Below are 23,154 nucleotides of genomic sequence, written 5' to 3' on the forward strand. Positions count from 1 at the left end.
GAGAGAAGAGGAGCTCTCTCCATGTAGAAATTCCAGAGCCATTCAGAATGGTACCCTCTCCATACTGCTAGCATGGCAAGTGTATACAAGCTCCCATTCTACATTAAGCTTAATGTATGTATTGGATCCGTTCTCCAGCTGATTTCGATTTTATATTAGGACACGTGAACTCCTTTTCTCAAGTTTTTCTTCTCATGTTGCATGGACACTGACATAAGTCAATTTGCCAAATCCTGAAAAAATAGGATCCATGCATTCGGCGGTATATTTTCTTCAATCAAAGACAAGTATTTTATAAATAATGCCCCTTCCCCATAGAGTGGCAAAATTGCACATTAACGAATTTGCCTGTTTCTGTAAGGAGCTAGATGATAATTAGTTTTTTTTAACCAGTAAATAATGCAATACTCAGGTTTTTTTTTTCTAACACTCAAGAACGATAGACTTCCAGAGATATTATAGTCATTTCACATTTTCATGTCAAAATTATGTATTTGCAGACAACTCACTTGAAGAATGTCTCCTAGATGATACAAGTCCAACTCCATGAAATTTTTTCAGTAAAATGTCATTTTTAAAATATACATTTCACCAATATTTTTCTAAACATTAATTCAAAATATTCTCTAAGTTAGCATGAACCGTTAAATTTTGACTTGAAACAAACATTTGGGGACAAAATGAATTGTCAAGTTCTAGGGTTTTTCTTCGTTAAATATCCGAGTGTCCAAAACTTTGCCTGGAAGCCCATCATGCAAACCGAGGTAAACAAGAAGGGTCAATGTCAGATGGATGGCCAATAATATAACTTTTGATATATGATTGGCAAAACAAGATTCATATAAACGACCCCAAGTAGCTGGGATGAGGCTATGATGATGATGATGATACTTGGGCTGTGCTATCTGGTTGAGGTATACACATCACTTGTAATCTGGTTGAGTGCATGTGTATCAATAAACATGTTACTCTAAAATTAATAATTTTAAACCTAAAATAAATAAAGGAAGATGGGAGAAGGGGAGCAGCATTGCAGAAATGGGTAAATTTGTGTCTGATATCCCAGATGGCATCACAGTGCTGGAATTGCATAACACATTCAAGGGTAGGCATCATGGGGAATTGGCATATTGCAAGGTTCAAAGAAACAGGAGACACAAGGGGATTAGCTCTTGTAATGTATGTGTGGTATTAGGAAGGTCTTCGAAGGCAAAAGAAAATATAAGGGTGGTATTAGGAAGGCCTTCGGAGGTAGGGAGATTCAGGGAAATGTAGCAAAGTGCAGACCAGCATATCAGGGAGGAGGAAGAAAAGATTATTGAAAGCCACGAGTAGGAGTTACAGCGCAGGGTCCTGGCATGACTTGCAAAGTGCCAACATCAGAAGAAAAAAAAAAAAAAAAGAGTCCAACTTTGCTGGAAAAGATGGTACCGAAGCAAGCTAAATTCTAATCGCCAAATATAAGAGGGTCAGGAGATGAATCGAAAATAAAAATGGCTGGGGCTGAAGAGCTTGAAGGCACCATGCAAGTTAGGTGGTGTGGTGGGCGGAGTAGAAGGAATGGCTTGCACTGAAGCATAGTGGAGCGGGCTGCTGGACCTGAGGTTTCGGTAGTGGTTGGTCAACGATTGGCTGATGCACAAATGGAATATCTGAGGCTCCAATATGTGCATTAGAAGACCAAATGACATGGAGTTCTAGATTGAACTTGAGTCGGAAGAAGAGGTGGGGAGGACGCTACATGGAGAGAGATTTTTTGAAGGCCTGGTGAATATGTGAAGTGGTTTGACAAGCGTAAGTTGGAGGAAAAGGGAGTATGGGTGAAGGCATACAGTGTTTCTTTGCAGTCATGGAAGGAATAAGTGTTTCAATCGGTGGGCTCTTGCTTGGGGCTGGCAAGGAGATTGATGTCAAAAGCTAAGCACTGAGGAAGAGGATTGTGTGTTGTTGATAAAGCCATTTCGAATATCAATTCAAATGGGGGCAATTGATATTCGAATGGGGGCAATAAGGATAGTTTTCCAAAGGTTGGAGTGATAGAGAAAAAGGCGAAAAAACACCATATAATTAAATAAAGACGAGGGCAGTATCATTTCACAGAAAAAGCGTGATCATGACAGTCAATGAGCACAAATTTTGATGAATTAAGGTAGTACTTCTTTCTTTCCCAGTCCTATTGAGCAGACCTTTTTTTTAGAAGGTAACGAAGATTTTTATTAGGAGCATGAAAGGCTCAAAGCAACAAAACAGTGACTACATCCTGGACAAGAATGACCATTCACTTTCGTCAAAATCCTTAATACAGGGACCATAATTAATAATAAAGTCGAGGGTAGTATCATTTGAAATTAAAAACATATCACAGCCAAAGTGGGATCATGACAGTCAATGAGGGCAGATTTTGATGAATTAAGGTGGTATTTCTTTCTTTCCTAATCCTATTGAGCGTACCCTCTTTTTTTGAGGTAACGAAGATTTTTATTAGGACGAACCCCCCAAAAAGGCAGCAATTTAGTCCTCTTATAAACCTCCATCTCCATCCCACTTTTGTTTTGAAAGCACCGATTCTTTGTCCCGCCATATAGCCCAAATTACAGCCATCAAACCACTTACTCAAAGCAAGAAAAAGGCCCTCGATGGACCCCAGCATAACCCAAGACATTCTAAGAATTCAAGGAATCCCTCTTAATTCCTAATTCCCCTCTCTAGGCCCCCAATTGTTGTGTGATTATATATTTAGACGAAAGGACAATGGATGAACAAATGATCCACCAACTCCACCCCCCTCATACACATTACACAGCAATCGAGGATCACTAACACTCTTTTCTGAAGATTATCGATTGTGACGATCATGTTTCTCCCTACCAAACAATCAAATATTGCCAGTTGGGGGGAGCATCAAAAGACCAAACGAAGGACAACTAACCCCTACTCTCTTCCGATACGGATGGCATAACTTGTAGGAGGGGACTGAGAAACGCCCAATTTCTCCAAGGACAATACCATATAATCCCTCTCACCCAATGATGGCTTGTGACGGTGAAGCCACTCCAAAAGCCAAACAAAGTCCTTCACTTCCTAGTCCAACAAATTCCTTTGGCATAAGAGAGACTAAACCACAACATCACCAACAATCGAGAAGCAACAGTCAATGGTCACATCCATATCTAAAGCAATTCTAGCTAACCTTGGGAAGATAGTAAAGAACGGGCTCTCCCTAATCCACACATCCTTCCAGAACTGAGTCCTTTCACATCACCCCGGGAGAATTAGATCCCTTATTCACCAAACTAAGGAACCCCCTCTACAGCCCCTATGCCTTGTAAAGGGAGGAATCCTTCACCTACCATCCCCCTTCCTGAACACTGTATTTACAAGCAATTACCTCTCCACAGCCTTCCTTCGAGCCAAATCTCCAAAACCATTTACCAAGCAACGCTTGATTCATCTTCTCCAAAGTCCTTACACCAAGAGATTCAACATTGCTACTCTTATCAACATTAACCTTCCACCTAGCAAGAGATGTCTACTCTTCCACTTAGACAACTTCCTTTCGACCCTTTCACAACCGTCATGAGCCTGCACACCCGTGACAATTCTCCCCACCTGTTGTGTCAACTCCCTTGTTACGCTAATCCCCTGGACCACCAAAGTGTCTCATTCTGCTCCTAAACGTATGTGAAGTGAGTGGTCATTGATCCATCCTCCAGCCACACTCTACAATTGTTCTTTCCCGGGAGGCTATGACAACTCCCCCCTTGGGTCAGCCCACTTTGCCACATAGAGCCATTACCATCATAAATAAGAGACCATCCCTTCAAGGTCTATCAGCCCTTCCCTCATGAGCCAATACCATATGGCCCATAGTCATTAGGTCAATGCCCCAACCTTTTCCTAATGTGGTCTAGCATGTTCCCCTCACTACAGCCACCTCCCTTGGCTTTAGTGAGGCCAACCCCATCTCCTTACTTTGCACGTAGGCCACCTAATTCCCCTCTCTAGGCCAGTGCTCCAGCACCATGTCACTCCATCTAACATCCCTGTATGCCCAAGGATCCCATTGAACTCCCCCAAAGTGATTCTCCCACCATGCTCCCCATCTACTCCAAGCCCATTGTGTTTTGTATCACATAGGGAAGTGGTTCCCCCATCACGACCCCTTTGTCCTTCTAAGCTGCCTAAAGCATGCTCTTGTCCTCCTTGAGACCCTTGATTAGTGCAATGCTAAGACCCTCTCAACATTGGACTTCACCTCCCCTATCATTCTTGTTGTTGGAGTGATTGGCAAACTTGGACTTGGAAGCATTCTTGACCCTGTTAAAGCTCCTCTCATTTCCCTTGGGCTTGCCCCATCCTCTTGTTGCCTCTTGAAGTCCTTCCCCTCATTGGACTTCACCTCCCCCATCATTCCTATTGTTGGAGTGATTGGCAAACTTAGACTTGGAAGCATTCTTGACCCTGTTAAAGCTCCTCTTCGTTGGCCACTTGACTGCCACAAATGCAAACACCTGATCTTGCACATAATAACATTGCAATTCCTACTCTACGAAAGGTTCATCCATGAAGAAGAAGTGTGTGTCCTTCTCTGTCATGTCAATAGCATGTCCAACATCAATGTAGTTTAGTGCTTCACATAATCCCGAATTGACCTAGTGAGCCAGAGTCGCTTAAGACTCTTGTTCACCAAAATATGCCATGTTCCTAAGAAGGAAGTGTACCTTCAACTCCAGTGCTCCTCCTGCATCTTAATATAACAAAGACCCTTCCCGATGTATCCATGTCTCTTGCGCCACATCACATCGTGGCATTCGTGAGGTTCATGATTGCCATATGTATTTTAGCCTCTGTCCTCCAACTTATATAAAATAAAATAAAAAACCAAAAAGTACTACTCTATATACCATAAGAAATTCGCCAGCTCCTTCACATCCCTTGCCTCATTAAAGCAATTAGGGTCTGGGGGTCCTGAGCCTTTGGACCTCCCTCAGAGTAGGCCCACTATCGGTCATGGCCTTCTCCAAGATGAACTTAGCATGTAGCTCCTCAACCACCTTGATCTCAGCAATTTGGGCCTTGACTACCTCCTCTGAACCTGATAGCGTTCATAATATCATCAATAAATATTATGTGTCACAAGTCAGCAAATGCGGGGGTGGTTATATTAGTATCAGTGTTTTAAATAGCAGTAGCGTGATGCGTAGCGCTCAGCCCTCTATAGCGTGTAGCGTAAGCTACACGATACTTCTATTTTTTAATTTAAAAATAGGACAAATATAATAAATAGTGGGAAAAAAAAAAAGGAAAAAATCTAAAAATGCCTAAAAGATGATTCATTTTATCAATTATAAGCATGTTCAAAAAAGTTATTAGTTATCATTTATCAAAAGCCAATCCACATATATAAGCCAAATCAAATAATTATCACATCAACAACTTTCTAAGTAAACCACTTTAATTAATAATGTCTAATTGAAACCACAAGTCACAATTATGAAAAGAAATAAACATCTCATTGGTTAAAAGTATCAAGTACAATACAAGTGTCACATTCCTCAACATTAGAAACAAAGAAAACGTGAAAAAAATAATAAAAAAAATAAAATAGTAAAAAAAAAATACATTGTAACTTACGCTACGGACGCTACACGCTATGTAGTTGTAGCGTACGCTACAACCCCTATAGCGTACGCTATAGGGGATTTACATTATTTGGGACGCTACATAGCACTACGGCCACACTACGCTACATAGCATACACTACGGACGCTATTTGAAACACTGGCTAGTATTCACACCAATATCGCGCGATAATTAATATATCGAAGATATTGGCAACATGCCTTCAATATCAAGCCTTGGTATGTGAATATATATATATATATGTGAGAGATGCTCACACACAACTAGTTGGACTGTGAGTTTTGGTCCAACTAGTTGGCCATTTAATGAGAAAAAATTTCCCTAATGCTAATTAATGTTGGGAGAGAGAGGGGCGTTTGCTTCACGTTAGCCTTTTAAGAGGTCTTTTGAAAATGATCTCTGACTTGGGTGGGTCCCACTGTGGTGTTAATGTAAAATCCACCTTGACCATCACGTGTGTCACCCCATGTTAGATCTAAGAACCGAAAATCAACTCCATCCATGGTTCAAGTGGACCGCACAATTGGAAATAGTGTTTAAAAAAAAGCTCACCTTTTAAAATAATTCCTTTCATGAGGCACACTTGTATGGGCCTGATTTTTGAGTTCTATGCCTAGCTTTTGATGTGGCATCTAATGGTTGGAATGGATTTCACTTACTCATGATTATGGGTACTGTAAAAATCAAAGGTACTAGATGTCTCTCTCTCTACTGTTCTATTGGTGTGTCCTACCTAAATCAAAAGTCAACCCGATATAGTCTCTAGACGTAGAATAAGATCACACATCTGATGGTCGTAGTGGATCTCACATGCACATCAAGACATCATGGTAGGCCTAATAAAAATAAGGTTAGACATTCCTCTTCCACCGTTAAGCTTCTTCCGGCTTCCTTACGAGAAAAAAAGAGCCATGTTAGGAAAAATATAAAGAGTGGATTAAGTACAATCCATTGCTTATGCAACACAATTTGTCCCTGACCATGTCGCCCACCTTCGTGTATGTATTGTATATCCACGCGGTCCATTGGTTTTTCCAGCTCATTTTAGAATATTGATTCAAAAACGAACTAATTATAAATCTCGAGTGGTCCACACCAAATAGAAAATCATGAAAATTGAACTTTTACCGTTAAAATTTCCTAGGGCCCAGCGAAATTTTTTACATTCCACCTAACTTATTGATAATATCACAAAGACCTTGACGAAGGAAAATAAAAATAAAAATAAATTTCAGCTTACTCCGAAACTTTTGGCCCACAAAGTTTTCCAATCACCACTATTTTTGTGGTGTGGTCCACCTGAAATACGTATCTATTTCGTTTTTCGAATCCTGTTTCATCGAAAGCTAAAAATATAGATGTAGAGAATGGATATACAATACATTTATCAAGGTAGGCCCGAGATGAGGGATGCACAGAACTGCATATGTACAGGCTGCACCCAATGTACTCCCACTTTTTTGGGAATAGGCACTTTTTCTCTCGGGGAATACGAAGAAGTTTAACGGTAGGAGAGAGCTTACCACGATTTTTTATATGGCCCACCGTATCATGTAAGCAAGATCCACTCCGACCATTAGATGTGCAATCTCATTGTAGGTCTAGAGAGAAAATATAATGTAGATTTGTAATTCAGGTGAGCCACACCAATGGAATATTTGAGGGAGAGACATCCACCTTTGATTTTTACATGACCCCAATTATGAGTATGTGAAATCCACTCCAACCATTAGATGCGAAAGTAAAGGCTAGGTGCGGGACTTAAAATCATATCCATACGTTATTCAAGTGGGCCTCATCAAACAATCATTTTGGATGGTGAGCTTTTTTAGCATACTGTTTCCAATTATGTGTTCCATCTGAACTACTAATGGGGTTTATTTTCAATCCATAAGTCTAACATGATGTGACACACGTGATGGTCGGGGTGGATTTTACTTTAACAGCACAAAATGTCCCACTCAAGCCAATGATCATTTTGAAAGCTAACACCAAACAAAGTCCAATTACTCTTTCCACGTTAACTAGCATTAATTAATTAGAACTAGTTGGACGGTCCAACTAGTTGTGTGGGAGCATCTCTCTCTCTCTCTCTCTCTCTCTCTCTCTCTCTCTCTCTCTCTCTCTCTCTCTCTATATATATATATATATGGGTTTAATAAGTAGGCTCGTCCCAAAATCCCATAAAAAAAATAAATAATAAATAAAAAAACTTTTTTTTTTGGAAACTTTCCCTAGGGCTGTTTTGACAACTCCTCTTGAGTTTTTTCACTTTAAATCTCAAATTCGAAGGAGCAATTACGACTCAAGACCGAAAACAGCCAAAACATTGAGGTGAGAAAATATTAAGAAAATGCATTTTAATTTCACATGTTAATGTGAATTGTGATGGAAATCCATGTTTATGCATGTCATGCATTGACATGGATTCCAAGCAAAAAAAAAAAAAAAAATCAAGTGGTGAAAAATGTGGGAAATCCTAATTCACACCATTTTTTCCCTTGAAAATGATATTGCAAATATGGTGAGATTTATATATTGATGAATTTTTAGCCAATTTACGAATTGGCCACACTTTCCTTTGTTTCAAAAAAAATAAATTATTTATTTAAAAATCAATAACAACGTAAAAATATGTTTATTCTTAAAATATGTGGAGAAGTGTTGATTCATGTGGCAAATTTGTATGTCGATTAGTGTTGACCAATCTAGGAGAGGCCACATTTTTTCATTTTTTCAGAAAAAAAAATTTATTAATCAAAATTAATATTAAAAAATGTTTATTTCTAAAACATGTTGAGGAGAGTTGACTCGCATGGTAACTTTATAAGTTTATAAGTGTTAGCTGATCTACGGATTGGCCATGCTCTTTCTTTTTTTCAATAAAATATTTCTATTTATTCAAAAAAATTGTTTTTAAATATAATTTAATAGACTCTAATTATGTAGTGCCTTAATTAAGTAGTTTCATAAATTACTTATTACATGGTTGAATTCATATTCAATAACTAACTTTTTTAAAGGTAACACTGCCAGGGATTGAACCCAGGATCACTCACACACATAGCATTGTCTCCACCAGCTCATTTAATGAGTGGGAGACTCAATAACTAAAATTATGATTATTATTATCATTATTAAAATCTCAAAAACTTAAAAATCATAATGTTGTTTCTAATTATATCATTGTTTTTTTATTGTTGTACAAGTGACGCAAAATGTCAGGAAAAGGATTACAAGCGGCAACATCGACAAGCACTTGAAGGGACCCAATTCGAGTCTACATGTAATTATTATGGACATGTTTCAAGGAGTGGGGGTTTCCAAGTTGAGGAAACACTTCACAGCGAGTTACCATAATGCGAAGGCCAGCCCTAGTGTTCCACAAGAGATAAGAGCACAAACGAAGAACCTCTTCCACTCGACTATGGGACAACGAGAGGAGTGGGAGGCACGAGAGAGGGAGATTTGAGAGGAGTTATTGCATCCTATGGATAAGGACCCAAATGACGAGTGCAATGACATCGCCTTCTAGCCCTTCCCTAATGATTGTGTCATAGAGTGTAAGAGAATGGTGAGAGGAGAGTAAGACTTGTTGGATAGGAAGAAAAAGCGATGGTGTGGCGAGTAAGACTTGTTGGAACAAGTAGAGATGTTGGCCAAGGTGGCAGTGAGAAAGCCAAATTGGGATGTATTATAGCTTGATCTACAAAACTAAGGCGGTTGTTATGGTTCAACTTTTGATTTGATGAGTCCAACTCCAAACATGAGGTCGGTGAGAATGATAGGCATGCGAGGGCAGTAGTAGATGTGGGACATATTGTTCAAGGGTTGGGAGTTTAGTGGCAGTAGAGTTTGTCAAACACGGGTTCAAGGTCCACCCATGGAGGGTGGGAAACAGAAGTGACTAAAATATATATGGCATAAGGGAGTGAAGGAGATGATAGGGCACTTTATATTGAATCATGCACTAGTCAATGCAACTACCAACTCAAACTTGAAGACTGATTGAAAAAGTGCAATAGCTAGCTTAGGTGTGGAGCCTCCATTGCTCAAGGACATTATTGGGTGTTACCTAGATGAGTTGGTGCAAGGGATGGAGAATTACGTATCTTAGTTGAGGTCGACGTGGGGTACATATATGGTTAGATTAATATGTGATGGGAGGCTGAAGCCCACTAGATTATCAATAATTGACCTCATGGTCTATCGTGAGGGAGGATACTATTCCTAAAGTACATTGATGCATCCAACAGAATTAAGGACGCAACCTAAATATATGGACTAATGAAGGACATGATGCTTGAGGCTAGGATTAAAGAATGTTGTCTAGATTGTGGCGGACAATGATAGTCCATCTGTAAAGGCAAGGAGCCAAGGAAGCAATTTATGAACAAAAGTCTAATTCCTATTGGACCTCGTGCACAACTCACTACATAGACCTAACGTTATAGGCAATGGGGAATAGACCAATAGCTAGGAGTGTCGATGAGGACATGGAGTGACAAACTTCATATACAGTTACTCTGGTTGTTGGCAGCGATGAGCTAGGAGTGTGGAAGGGACATAGTTCGGCTAGGGGTGACATGATTTGCCGTTTGCCACAAACTTTATTGCACTGGAGTATTACCTCTCAAACAATCATTGAAGTTTAGCTTCCCCATGCCATTTGGAGGAGACCAAATGCATATCACAGGATGACTTCTTTTTCCTTTTCTTTTTCTTCCTTTTCTTTTTTTTTTTTTGGAAGGGTGATATCACGGGATGACTTCTTGTGTCATCAATAAGCTTTAACCACCCTCTTCTCTAGGAATCCATTGAAACACCTTCGAATTCCTTTAAACCCATAGCCCAAGAGATAATCCTCTCTTTAACCCTTTTGCAATCTGAGCAATGGTTACACCTATTCCTAAAAGCACAGTTATTCCTTTCTCTCCAAATAAACCACCAAATCACAAGAAGAGACTACCACAATATTTTCCCCTGTTTTTTATTTGAAGGCAAAGTTCCACACTCCCAATAGATTCCCAACTAAAATTGTCATAGTCAATATGAACTCAAACAAAGCGAGAATGGAGTTCCAAACCCATTAGGCAAAAGAAACTATGGATCAACAAATGACTAACAGAATCCCCTGCTTGAATGCACATGAAACATCGTTCATAATGAGGCGATTTTTTAGAACGAGGCGATTTTATTACGAAGATGATCCAATGTAAGAATTAACATAAACCAACGACTCTAAAAAAGCATATGACTTTCCAGATTAGCAATATAGAACCTTTCACCATAACTGGTCCAAACAGACCTTCACAGAAAGAGCGAACAGAAAAAGAACCTAGCGGATTCCATTTCCAAATTCTTATGTCATCATCATCCTCCTCTAAGCCTTATCCGAACTAAGTGGGGTTGGCTACATGAATCCTTTTCCACCGTACCACTCAAATCATATTTTTCGGATTCATGATGAAAAATGATGCAACAGTATGACGCCAACTATTGACCTGATGCAACCCTCTATCCAGGCTACGGACTGGCAAAGTAAACTCCCATGAACACTACGTAATAGACTATTACATAGGTTAATTACAAGCAAACGCGATAGTATTATTACATGGGTTTTTTACAATAAATGTGTTCTCCGAATTCTTATGCCCCTACCATTAGTTGAAATAAACACTTCTACCAGTAACAAGAGAGGATAGTTGAAAGAATTAATATTGTGGTTTGTAAGGCTCCTCCTGAAGAGAATTCCAGACGACAATCCCTCCTTCCCTTGAATAACACCTCTCTACAGAGGCATCCTTTCCAACTATCACTCTGTAGAGATCATTGAACATAGATGATAGTGGACAATCCACACATCATGTGTCTTTCCACAAATAAATTCTAGCATTGCTAATGCCATATCGATCCCTTCTTTGAAAATAGACACCATCTTTTGAATTGCCTTCCATGCAGCAGACAATCTACGAGGGGGGAATCCCATCCCTGCTCAGTCTGTCCACATTCCTTGAAAACCTTCTTCCGAAGGCTATCACTTTCCCGGCCGTACCTCCATAACCATTTACCTAGCAGAGCCTGATTCACACTCCTTATCCTTCTAATACCCAAATGAAACATGATACTCATCCTAGTGAGAAGAATCCATGTAAAATATCTTCTGCTTTATTTAGCAGATCAAAAAAAAAAAAAAATCTTCTAGTTATTCCCTCTTCCTTTTTCAAGATGTCAGCAACAGCAACTAAGAAGGTTGATCAGTTGCTAAGAGATTTCTTTAGAGGAGAGAGGTGCACAGCATAAATTGCATCTCTTAGTTGAAAGTTCAAAAACTGAAGAGAGAGAACCATCAGAGAAGAAAGAATTAGAGGAAATAACCAAGCTCTCTTAGGCAAATAGTGGTGGAATATGACACCTTTTGCAATCATGTGTGGTCTATAGAAGGAAAGGAATGGAAGGATTTTGGGTAGTTGCCCTACCCGTTTCAGCCAACAGGAAAATTCTTTGTAATATGACACCTTTTGCAATCATGCATTGGTCTATAGAAGGAAAGAAGGATTTATTTTCTTTAGAAGGTAACAAAAGGATATTTTTAATAAAGTAACTCTGGTGGATTCAATGTAAAGAACTACTACTACGATTATCATTTGGGCTCTTGGTAGATCAAAATATATATATATATATATATATATATATATATATATATATATATATATATATATATATATATATATATATATATATTTATTTATTTTATTTTATTTTGGGGGTTGGGGCGTTAAAGAAGAAAGATAAGACAGTGGGGGCCACCTCACATGGATTTGTTAAAGGTCAACTTCAATCAGTGCTCTCCAGAAATCCCAAGTCCCTCAAGGGTTGACATATCTTGATAATGAAAATCCACAATCCACAGGTGCTTTATTCAGGCATTATGGTGAGATGGGGTCGAAAGTTGAAGAGATTTTCACTCTAAGAGAGGTTGCATGTTCTCTTCCTCTTATACCAAGAAAGTCATCAAAGGAGACTCTCAAATACCATCCAGTGGGCTATGGCTAAAAATTGGCAGCCATGGAGGCTTGCTACTCACATTTTAGAGATTAATCTTTGATGGCCAATTTGGGAGTTCCAAGGTATGCTAACAATGTGACTAATAGACTCACAAAAGAGAGAGAGATGATAGGGTCACTCGCTATTGGTCCCTTAGTGCATCTATATTGTGATGTTTCTTTCTACACTTCAATGGAATTTTAGGAGTTTAAAGCATGGTATCCAAAACAAGGTATCCCGTATCGGTATCGATTGGCATAACAGTGCCCTCTGATACCAATACGGATACGGGGGCATAACGGCGATACGGGGGCGTAACGGTGCAAAAAAAAAATTTGCCAAAAAAATATGGATTAAATCCGGAATATTCTAAGCATTCCAAATATATATTCATTTATTGGAACATGTTTATGGTGGTGTAACGGTCCACTCTTTGGTGAGAAGTTGTATCGGACTGTCTGATGAATTTATGAACCAGACAACCTGGATTTGACTGCAAAACTCATATATTTAATTTTCTAACTATCTACTATCAATGATAGATATATTAGAATGAATGTAATATGAAAATATCTTACATGTATAGGTGTTTGCAATTATTTTTCATAATTCATAAAAAAATATAAAATGACAATAACAATCTGTAAAATGAACATTAACATGCTCTACTATGATTAACACATCATATTCTACCATAAAAACATCAAAACATTCAATAAAAAATAATTTTTTGAATTTTAAAAAAAAAGGGCCGAAAATAGTGCGTAAATAGAAAAAAATTATAAAAAAATATAAAATGATAACAACAATCTGTAAAATGGACATTAATATCTTCTATTATTATTAACACATCATATTCTACCATTAAAACAGCGAAACATTGAATAAAAAGTATAAATACCTATTTTTGAGGAATTTCTGGAAAATGGCCCACAGAGCTTCGAATCAAGAAAATCCTTAATATAAGTTATTTTTATTTGTAATATCAAGCAAAGAGTGGTCGAAAATAGCAATAGAATGCTTTAGGAAGAGTTTAAAAGAAAGAAGTTTCAAAAAAAGTAAAAAAATAGACCTTAAAAGCAAAAAAAAAAAAAAAAAAAAAAGGCCATTTTTTTACCATAACGGCCGTTACGAGGCCGTTACGGCTTCAGAATCGGGGGGGTGACCGTTACGGCCCCGTATCGCGTAACGGCCATGGCCGTTACCGATACGTATTGGCCGATATGCCTGTATCGTAACAGATACGGGACACCCTGATCCAAAAATAGTTACGTACCGGCCATTACGTAATGGTAATGGTGGGACCCATCGCAAAATGCAAGGCTTCAATGCCTATTCTAAAAGAATGGCCTTAACCGGCCTGTAATGGGCCCATAACCGTACGATACAGGGGCGATACAATTTCTTCCTTTAAAAAAATGACCATTGCAGCCCCTATCATAAAGGCCACAATTTCTTCCTTTAAAAAAATGACCATTGCAGCCCCTATCATAAAGGCCATGGGACTTGCAGTTATGGACACCATTACCGTTATTGAATACCTCAGTTCCAAGGGATGATAACAATGTGGCTAATAGACTCGCTAAAGAGGGAGAGACAAAAGGGTCACTCACTATTGGTCCCTTAGTGTATCTATCGTGATTCATGATGTTTCTTTTTCCACTTCAATAAAATTGTCTCCTATCATAAAAAATAACAAAACAGTTTTCTAAAGAACGAAGTAGGGTGCGAGAAAGGGAAGTACTGATTATGGAAGAGTATATGTTAAGAAGTTGTAAAGAGGTAAGGATCTCTCTGCACAGAAAACCAGAAAAGAAAAAAAAAAAAAAAACGTTGTAGCAAGGTATGGGTAACAATGATCCTTGGAGAGGGAGTAGCTTTTAGTTTTATATTTGGTAGGGAGGTTAATTTTGGGATATGGCAAGGAGCTTAAGAGGGATAATCCCTACTATTATTAAAATCCATGTTCCTTTTTTTTCCTTTGAACTGTCATTAATATCCAAAGTCAACTTAATGAAATAGATAAGTAACAGATCCTACAATATGTGGAGTACCAGATATCTCACTGGCAAGTACAAGGACAGTCAAATGATGTAAATAAGTGTTATGAAAGGAAAAGAACACATTCAATGTCAGGTACAAGTGCATGAACTCAGGTGGAATTGCTAACATCGCAAGAAGTTCACTCTTTAAGAGAGCATCGACAATTTTCAAGCATTAAACTCCCCCTCAACCTCAGGCATCTCCCAAGTGCCATGGAGCAGAATACTGTTGTGAAAAATGAGTATCAAATAGCTGAGGGCACATTTTTGTGCTTTCCACAGACTTGCCTCTTGTGCAACTTGCTGAAACACAACATTCCGTTCCATGCCTACATTGGCATATGACATAGTACCAGTGCAATGTCAAAATAGATACAGTTTGACTCAAATTTCATGTAGGAACACAAGCAAGTACCAAGTAGAAGAAAACCATTAGCTTAGAACACTGAAACAAATAATAAAGCCAAGAAAAAAAACTCAAATCTCTAGGATCGAATTCATTTGAGTATTATCTTTAGCAGTTAAATTCATATAATATGAATTCTATAAATTTAGTAAGAAACATATATAGGCCACAACACAAGTTGCATTCCAATAGGTTGGAAAACCCTTTCCCCTAAATATAAATTACGTTACATAGCCTCTTGCAGGTCTCATGTGCAGGAATTTGTGTTCAATTGGTTGATTTGAGAAGCTGGCGAGATGGTCTCTTGGGCCACTTATTTTGAAGAATAAATGGCATAAGATTGGCAGGTTCTCCTAACTGCTGTGCTTGCAGGGTAGTAAACTGGATGGAAGAGAATGTAGAAAGCTCTAGAAGTTCCCCTCCCCCCTAACTGCTGTGCTTGCAGAGTAGTAAACTCGATGGAAGATATTGGAGAAAGCTCTAGAAGTTTCCCTCCATAGTCTTGATTCTCTAGTAATTCCATAAACGGTCTACCCCTCTTAATCTACAAAAAAAAAAAAAAAAATTCGCAACAGTTACGTAAACAAACAAGTTCCTAACTATTAGGTTTAAAAACCTCCCAGCATAGAAGTTTCTAAGTCTCTAAAGGAGAGTCTGTAAAACCCAGCTTAGAAAGTTAGAAACCCATAAGAACTTTTTCCTAAACCAGTCCTGAATCAACTTAAACAGTAAGAAATGAGTTACTGACAAATTTCCTAATGCTCAATGATCTAAAACTTAGAACCTATGCTCAATATTCAAAAAAGCATGATCAATGTTCCCTTTCTTTTCTTCTTGTTGTCCTTCAATAATCAATATCAAGACCTGATTTGCATCACTTTGCATGATCGCATCTCATGCAAGTTGTCATAAACCAATATGTCAACTTGGTCTGATATGGAAGGGAGATGCACAATGTCCCAGCACTGCCTGACCTTCAAAATAGAACGGTAAGCTTGATTTGGCTTGCCTCCCAATCTCCTGTTTGATTTTATGCATTTTGAAGCATGAGTAACCTTCACCATACATAGAGAACAGTTGATGGGGACATCATGCACAAGCCCCCTCTACGCATGTATTCGAGGAAGCGGGCCCCACTTTTGATTTGGATCGACAACGACATCTTTGGAGGGCCTCATAATTAGGGGGCTGCATTATGGAGCATTGGAGTGGACCCGATCATCACATGGATTCTACCATCGGATCTCATGATCGTGGCCCACTACTTTAGATGATCTAGGATTTTGAGTTTTGACTGTTTTTGTTATTAGAAACATCATGAACGGCTTTGATTGCTTAGATTAGTTGTTTTATTTGTTTTAGCTTTGGTATTAGTGCGTGCGCATGGCGCAAGGGTAATTTTGTCTTTTTTGGGTTTAGGGTTTTCTTATAAATAAAGCAATCCCATGTAAGTATTCTCAATGATATTAAAAATTCATCTCTCTCTCTCTCTCTCTCTCTCTCTCTCTCTTTGTGTTGAAGAATCGAATTGGGTGCAAAGCCCTCCCTTCCTCGAAGGGCTAACTATCGTGGTGCGAAGCCATATCTGCTCCAAATCATCTCCACCTTCTTACGCACCACATCCATCACCCTCTACACCCCTTCCACCTTCAGATTCACCTACTTTCGTATCTAAGTTTTCTCCTACAGCAGGGCACAAACTGATTTTCAGATTCTGGCCCATCTGAGCGGCCGAAACTTCGGCGGAGTACTACGCACTCACCTTGCGACGGATCGACGTGAAACTTGGTATGGAGGCAGCCCATCCCTGGCCGATCCTAGCCTGGAAGTCAGTTTCTGACTTTGTGGGCCCCACACACGTGCGGACGACCTGTCACGCACGTGTGTCCAAGCCCATCTACTGTCCCGCATGCGTGGCTCATCCCAGGTTCTCTTTTTCCTCTATTTCCTTCTCTTTTTACAATAAATTTATTTTAAAAAAAAATTAAAAATAAAAAAAAAATAAAAAAAAAAATAAAAAAACCTTAATCTAAATCCTTAACCCTAAAGACTCTCAAATCCCAATTATTCTCAATTTTCAAACCCTAGATTTTCCCCCAAATTAAAACTTAGTGAATCTCATGAGTTGGAAACAATCCTTTGCAAGAATGAATGATTCTTACACTCCCTTTGGGCTTGTTTGGCTTATAATTCTATTTGATCCAACCCTAAAGTTGTGTAGGCTTGGACTCCTATAGATCCCCCTTTTTGAATGTTTGATAGTATGTAAGATGTGGAATTTTGTGACTGTTTAAAATTGGTATAATCACAAGCTTGATTTCTTGCATTCCATATTTAATTTCATATTCTGCATCAAATTTGGTATCAGAGAACAAGGTTGTCATAGGGGAATACAATGCATGATTAGGGGTTAGTTCATTTTTATTTTATTTTTTGCACCACACCCATTCATTTAGGGCTATTTAGAGATCCATAATTCATGATATAGGCTGCTGAAATTTCTGTTATCAGAAAATTAGCAATTCACATTGCAGAATTTTCTGTTGTCCATTTATTTTGACAGCCACATTGCTGGATTTTTGTAAAGTTGCGTAATTTCGTTCATATAGCATCCTATAGGTTCATCTAATGTCATTAGGGTGCATATAGTGGAGTTTAGGCGCATATAGTTGCATCTTAGGACCCCTTGAGTTGTGTAGTGTATACCCACACATATTGGACGCGGTTTTGGTCTACACCCCATCATGAACACTGAGCAACTTACTGAGTCTCTCGGGAAAACAACCCAAAAGTTGGACACCATGGATGCAAGCATCAAAGCATCTTCGCAACAAGTTAATAATCGTTTGGACCAACTAGATGCACGCGTCCATCAAGTTGAAACCTCCACCCAAGCAAACACCACCATTGGTGAAGATACTCAATCTCAGGTAGGTGGTCAGGAGGATGGACAAGAGAATGGGAGTGGCTGAGGAAATGGTCATGGGCGCGCACCCGTGCACCCACCCCGCGTGGGGCATCGTGATCATTATGACCCAGATGCGCAACTCCTCAAAGGAGTTAGGGTCAGAGGTGTACACGAACCGAGCTAGCTCGGTTAGCTCGCTCGACTCGACTCGAAAAAGCTCAATTCAACTCGTTTCGAAGCTGAGTTCCAGCCGAGTCGAGCTGATTTTTTTAGCTCGAAAATGAGTTCGAGCCGAGTTCGAGCTGGCCCCAGCTCGACTCGACTCGAATCGAACTCGGATCGAACCAGTTCGGTGACTCGATTACTTTGATATTGATGTTGCTCACCAAGTGTTTGATGAAATGACTCAAAGAAGTGTGGCTAGTGGCAAGGAATGTATGTATATGAAACCAACACCCTTTTTTTCTTGATTTTTATGTTGCTTAGAAGGTGTTTGATAAAATACCTGTAAAACCATTGCTGTTGTCTCAAATATAGTGAGATTTTGAAGGTGCAGTCTAGGTGTTTATGAAAATGCTGCAATGGCGACTCGACTCGAATTGGCCCGAGCCGCTGACCGAACCGAGCCGAGCTGGCCAGTCAGACTCGAGGACCGAGCTAAGCCGAGTTCAAATTGAGGTCAGCTAGTGGCCGAGCCGAGTCGAGCTGAGGCCAACTCGACTCGATGTACACCCCTAGTTAGGGTAGAGGCCCCTACATTTAATGGACACTTGAACCCTAAAGCTTTTTTAGATTGGTTGGCAGATATGGACCACTATTTTGAATGGTATGACATATCGAATGATTGCCGAGTCCGATTTACTAAGATGAAGCTTGTGAGCCAAACAAAGAGGTTTTGGGCTACTGTGGAAAGAAAGAAAGAAAGGTTGAGGGAACATCCAATAGTCCATTGGAGAGAAATGAAAGAAATTCTAAATGAGAAGTTGTAACACCCCGAACTTTTCAATACCCAAGTATTGAAAGTCCTCGAGTGTTACCATAAATTTAACCTATTATATATACGTGTACGGTACCAATCTAGTCAACCTAACCCTACATCCATCCTCCAACATGAATCTGACCGATTATGAATGATATTCATCCATAAATCAAGTCGTCCGACCATTGCTCATTTAGTTCGATATACGTACCTTCCTTTAACTAAATCAATGAATAAGTCTTTATTTATAATGATTTAAATATAAGTCCTTTTGTAAGAATTGTTTAGAAAATGACATATAATCATCTAGAACCATTAGATTTCACAAAACTCTTAGATCAACAATAATTACGAAAATGCCATCGACATATACCCTGAATTCCAATTCACAAGGTTCTCATGATCCGTTTCGTGTGAAACTTTATACCAGGCCTAATTATCATAAATCAACCGTACACATCAAATTTCAGCTCTTAGATCACATTAATTTAGCTACTTGATCCCTACATCCGTCCGTACACTTATCAGATCAAGATTCTGATCCATTCACCTTGTTCACACCATATGAATATACTTAACCCACCATTAGAATTACAATCTGAGAAACCTACACGTGTGAATAAGACACTCTAATCCGACGATACAGATGCTTTACCCCTAATCCTCCTGAAACCCGCTTTACATATTTTCCGTTTACGAAACTGACCGTATAACCACCTACATATATAATAAGAGTGCTAACCATCAAGTTTCCTTATTTTTAGCTAGTCATCTGAGCCCCAGTCATATTCGGATATGCCAAACGGGCCACAAGAACATCACGGTAAACCGATCATCATAAAGATCTTAGGTTCTAAGTCCAAACTGCCCGGTAACTTGTTGATTAGAGGTGTACAAATATTATTTTGGAATTTTGAAGTATATTAGCCATTAAAAGAACATCTTATTCATCCTCGGGAAATCGGGACCCAAACTGGATCACAAGAAAGAGCACGAAAAACGATGCATGTTCACCAAATTTCAAGACATTCGGACGACACATTTCAACATAACGAGCAGCGGATACCGGTTGAGAAATGGATGGCAAGTTCGTAAATAGTGAATGCCACTACATGCCACCGTTGATGCTTGAATCGGATAGTATGGCCCACCTGATCAATAGATCTACCCCATTTTTGGATCTTAATCCTAGTAGGGCATGTGAAACACAATGAACAGAGCGGATCGTACAACTAAAAGTAGTAAAGTGGACTTCACACAAAATAACTCAATTCATTCAAATTTTCACAGCAAGCTACGTGCATGGGGTTTAACGATAAGTGTTGGTTGCTATTGTACACACCGTACGACTTACTCGACTAACCAAATCGTCTCATATTTGATCCCGTGTCCTAACATAACGATACAAAAGTGGTGAATGGCATGGATTCTCTGAAAGATCATCACAGGTGGACCCCACCTATTTTGAACAGCAACGTGAAAAAACATTCAGAAACTGGAAGTGACTGTGGTTTCCACCACCATGTCCCTACAACATGTGGACCCAATCGTCTAGTAAATTCCAGGGACTATTTTAGCCGTTGACATTCAATTTCAGAACAATCTGACCATTAGATCGACGAGAATCTACCGTTAGAGCTAGGAATCAACCCATATGGCCCACCTAAAGCTTATAGCTTCATGATTTTTGGTAAGAGGCCCTGCTTGGGACCAAGAAATAGATTGGACGGGGTGGATTTCCCACAAACATCATGGTGGACCCTACCTAGCGGAGTGCGTGTGCACTGCTTGGCACACTCGCTGTGCACCGTACCACCTGGAGCGGGTCAGAGCTCCCTTCCCGAAACAGAGAGGTCTCTCTCTCTCCGGTTTATACAGCGGGCGGGCAGACGTCCGTCCGTTTGGATTGGTGGCCCACCATAAGGGGCCATCTCAATGATCCAAACCGTCCATCGTGTTGGGCTGGACGTCCTGACCAAGACCTTGTCATCTGTTCTCATTCAGGAACACACTCATGTCCACAGCAACACAAGCAAGGGTATGGCTTGCGGTGGATCTTTCTAAAAATGGAAATCCTATTTTCGTAGTGTCGAGCTGGCAACCCTCACAGCTGGCTTCTCTCAATCTCAGCCGTGAGATGCAACACATCGCAGCCATCCATTACTTAGGGTTTTCCCAGCAAACCAAAAGACAAACCGGTGGTTTTCTACCCACGGTTTCATAAGCGGTCTTGGCCAGGGAAAATCCGAACCACTTGTTGATGATCCGACGGCTTTGGGAGGCTAGGGCGAGCAAATAAAAGTGGGAGGGTTGAGCAGTAATGAGATCTAAATGCATTCCTTGTAGCTGCACTCAAAAACGGCCGCCATCTTCCTCATCCGAACCCACCAGGAAAACCTTCTTGGAGCTTCGATTGGAGGCATCCACAAGCTCCAAAGGGATGATACAGACCCTCCAGCAGCACCGTTTCGAAGGGATGGAGCTCCATTTCCGATCTGCCATTAATGGCGATCGTCTCCCTCGGCAATCATCAGTCGCTGACTTGCTGCTAGACCGCGTTCTGAGCGCAACAAGGAGGAAAGGAATGGAAGAAAGATGAATAAGGGAAAAGGAAGAGAAGGAGGAATAAGAAGAGAGAGAAAAGAAAGAAATGAAGAAGAAAAGAGAGGGGAGAAAGGAAGAAAGAGAGGGTGCGTGTTGCACCAACTTGAATCAAGCCGAGTTTGACTCACTGAGGGGTTGGGTTTGAGTACAGGTCAAGCCAGCTGGGTTGAGTTGGTCTGGGTCTGCTCCAGACCTCGCTAGAGTCCTAGCAGATGGGAGAGAATCGAAAGGAGAAAAAGAAGAAGAAGGAAAGCAAGGAGATTGAGTTGTAGTTGCTGCTGAGTAAACTCGGTTGAGTCGAGTTAGACCTGGTTTGGTCTGGGTTAGCCTAGGCAAGAAAAGAAAAGAAAAAAATAAGGAGGAAGGAGAAGAATGAAGAAAGCAAGGAGAAGGAAGGTAGAAGGGGCAATGGGACTTTGACTCGCTGAGTCAACTCGGCTGAGTCAAATCGTAAGTTAACTCTCTATTCTCAAATCAGATTATTTTAAATTACCATTAGTTTCATTTCCATGATTGTAGCAATTATTAAGCATGAATAGCCTTTAGTAAATTTTCCATACCAATATTAATTAGTACATATAAAAGCTATTGTCATTAAATATTAGCATTTTTATTTTGTCAAGTATTAAATATTATTATTAGACCATACTATGTATTTTCATCACAATGAGTATTAGTATCGCATTAACTAATGTTAAATGTATTATTAAGATTGATGGTTGTTTTGAAATCATTATTATTATCGACTATACATCATTAGCCGTTATTGGATTACTATTTTTAATTAGTAAAGTTATTAATATGGTTATTATATCTATTAGAAATTAAATCTAAAAATTTATCCTAGACCTAAACTCAAGAATAAAAATCCTAGATCTAGTAATCTAAACCCTAGGTCAATGCTTTAAACATAGATGGTGTGTTGGATTTGGATCTAGGTGTAGAATTTAATATCGATATATTTAGATATGAACCTATGAACTATCACTATTAACATATTAGCTAATATAAACATTAACGCTAATAGTTATCTTGTAATTATTAAGATTTAGTTTTAACTAATACACAAAGTAAAGTTCAAATCCTAGAATTTAAGTTTACGACTAAACCCTAAGATAAAAGTCCTAATTTTTCATTAAAAATCCTAAGATAAATAATTCAAACCTTGGGCCATGATCCCAAACCTAGGTAGTGTGTAGAACTTGGACCTAATTGTACAAGTTCATAATTTGTGATAGGATACAATTCTAAAGGCGCAAGCACTGTGCGACACTGGTAGGTGATTCAAAGTATAAGGTGATAATTCTTCCCCTTGAGCTTTCCATCTTCTCATTAGCTTAAGTAATAGTTTTTATTTAAATTCATAATTGATATCTTCCTTTATAATCACATGTGTTAACAGGCGGAAATTGAATTGTTGTATTACATGCTTTATGATTATCCTGTATAATTGCTCATGCTTGTGGATTCCTTTTTGTGGATTGCTTATGGAACTTAAACTGGTACATTAGTGGGAAATTCCCAC

The 23,154-nt window shown here is 39.2% G+C and overlaps 1 protein-coding gene across 6 annotated transcripts in view; it reads right to left on the reverse strand.

Moving 5' to 3' along the window:
- Positions 1–23,154, reverse strand: part of LOC131251490 (uncharacterized) — an 84,505-nt gene that overhangs the window by 40,650 nt on the left and 20,701 nt on the right. The window lies entirely within an intron of this gene.

Source organism: Magnolia sinica, chromosome 7 (genome assembly GCF_029962835.1).
Source record: "Magnolia sinica isolate HGM2019 chromosome 7, MsV1, whole genome shotgun sequence".
NCBI classification, from domain to species: domain Eukaryota; kingdom Viridiplantae; phylum Streptophyta; class Magnoliopsida; order Magnoliales; family Magnoliaceae; genus Magnolia; species Magnolia sinica.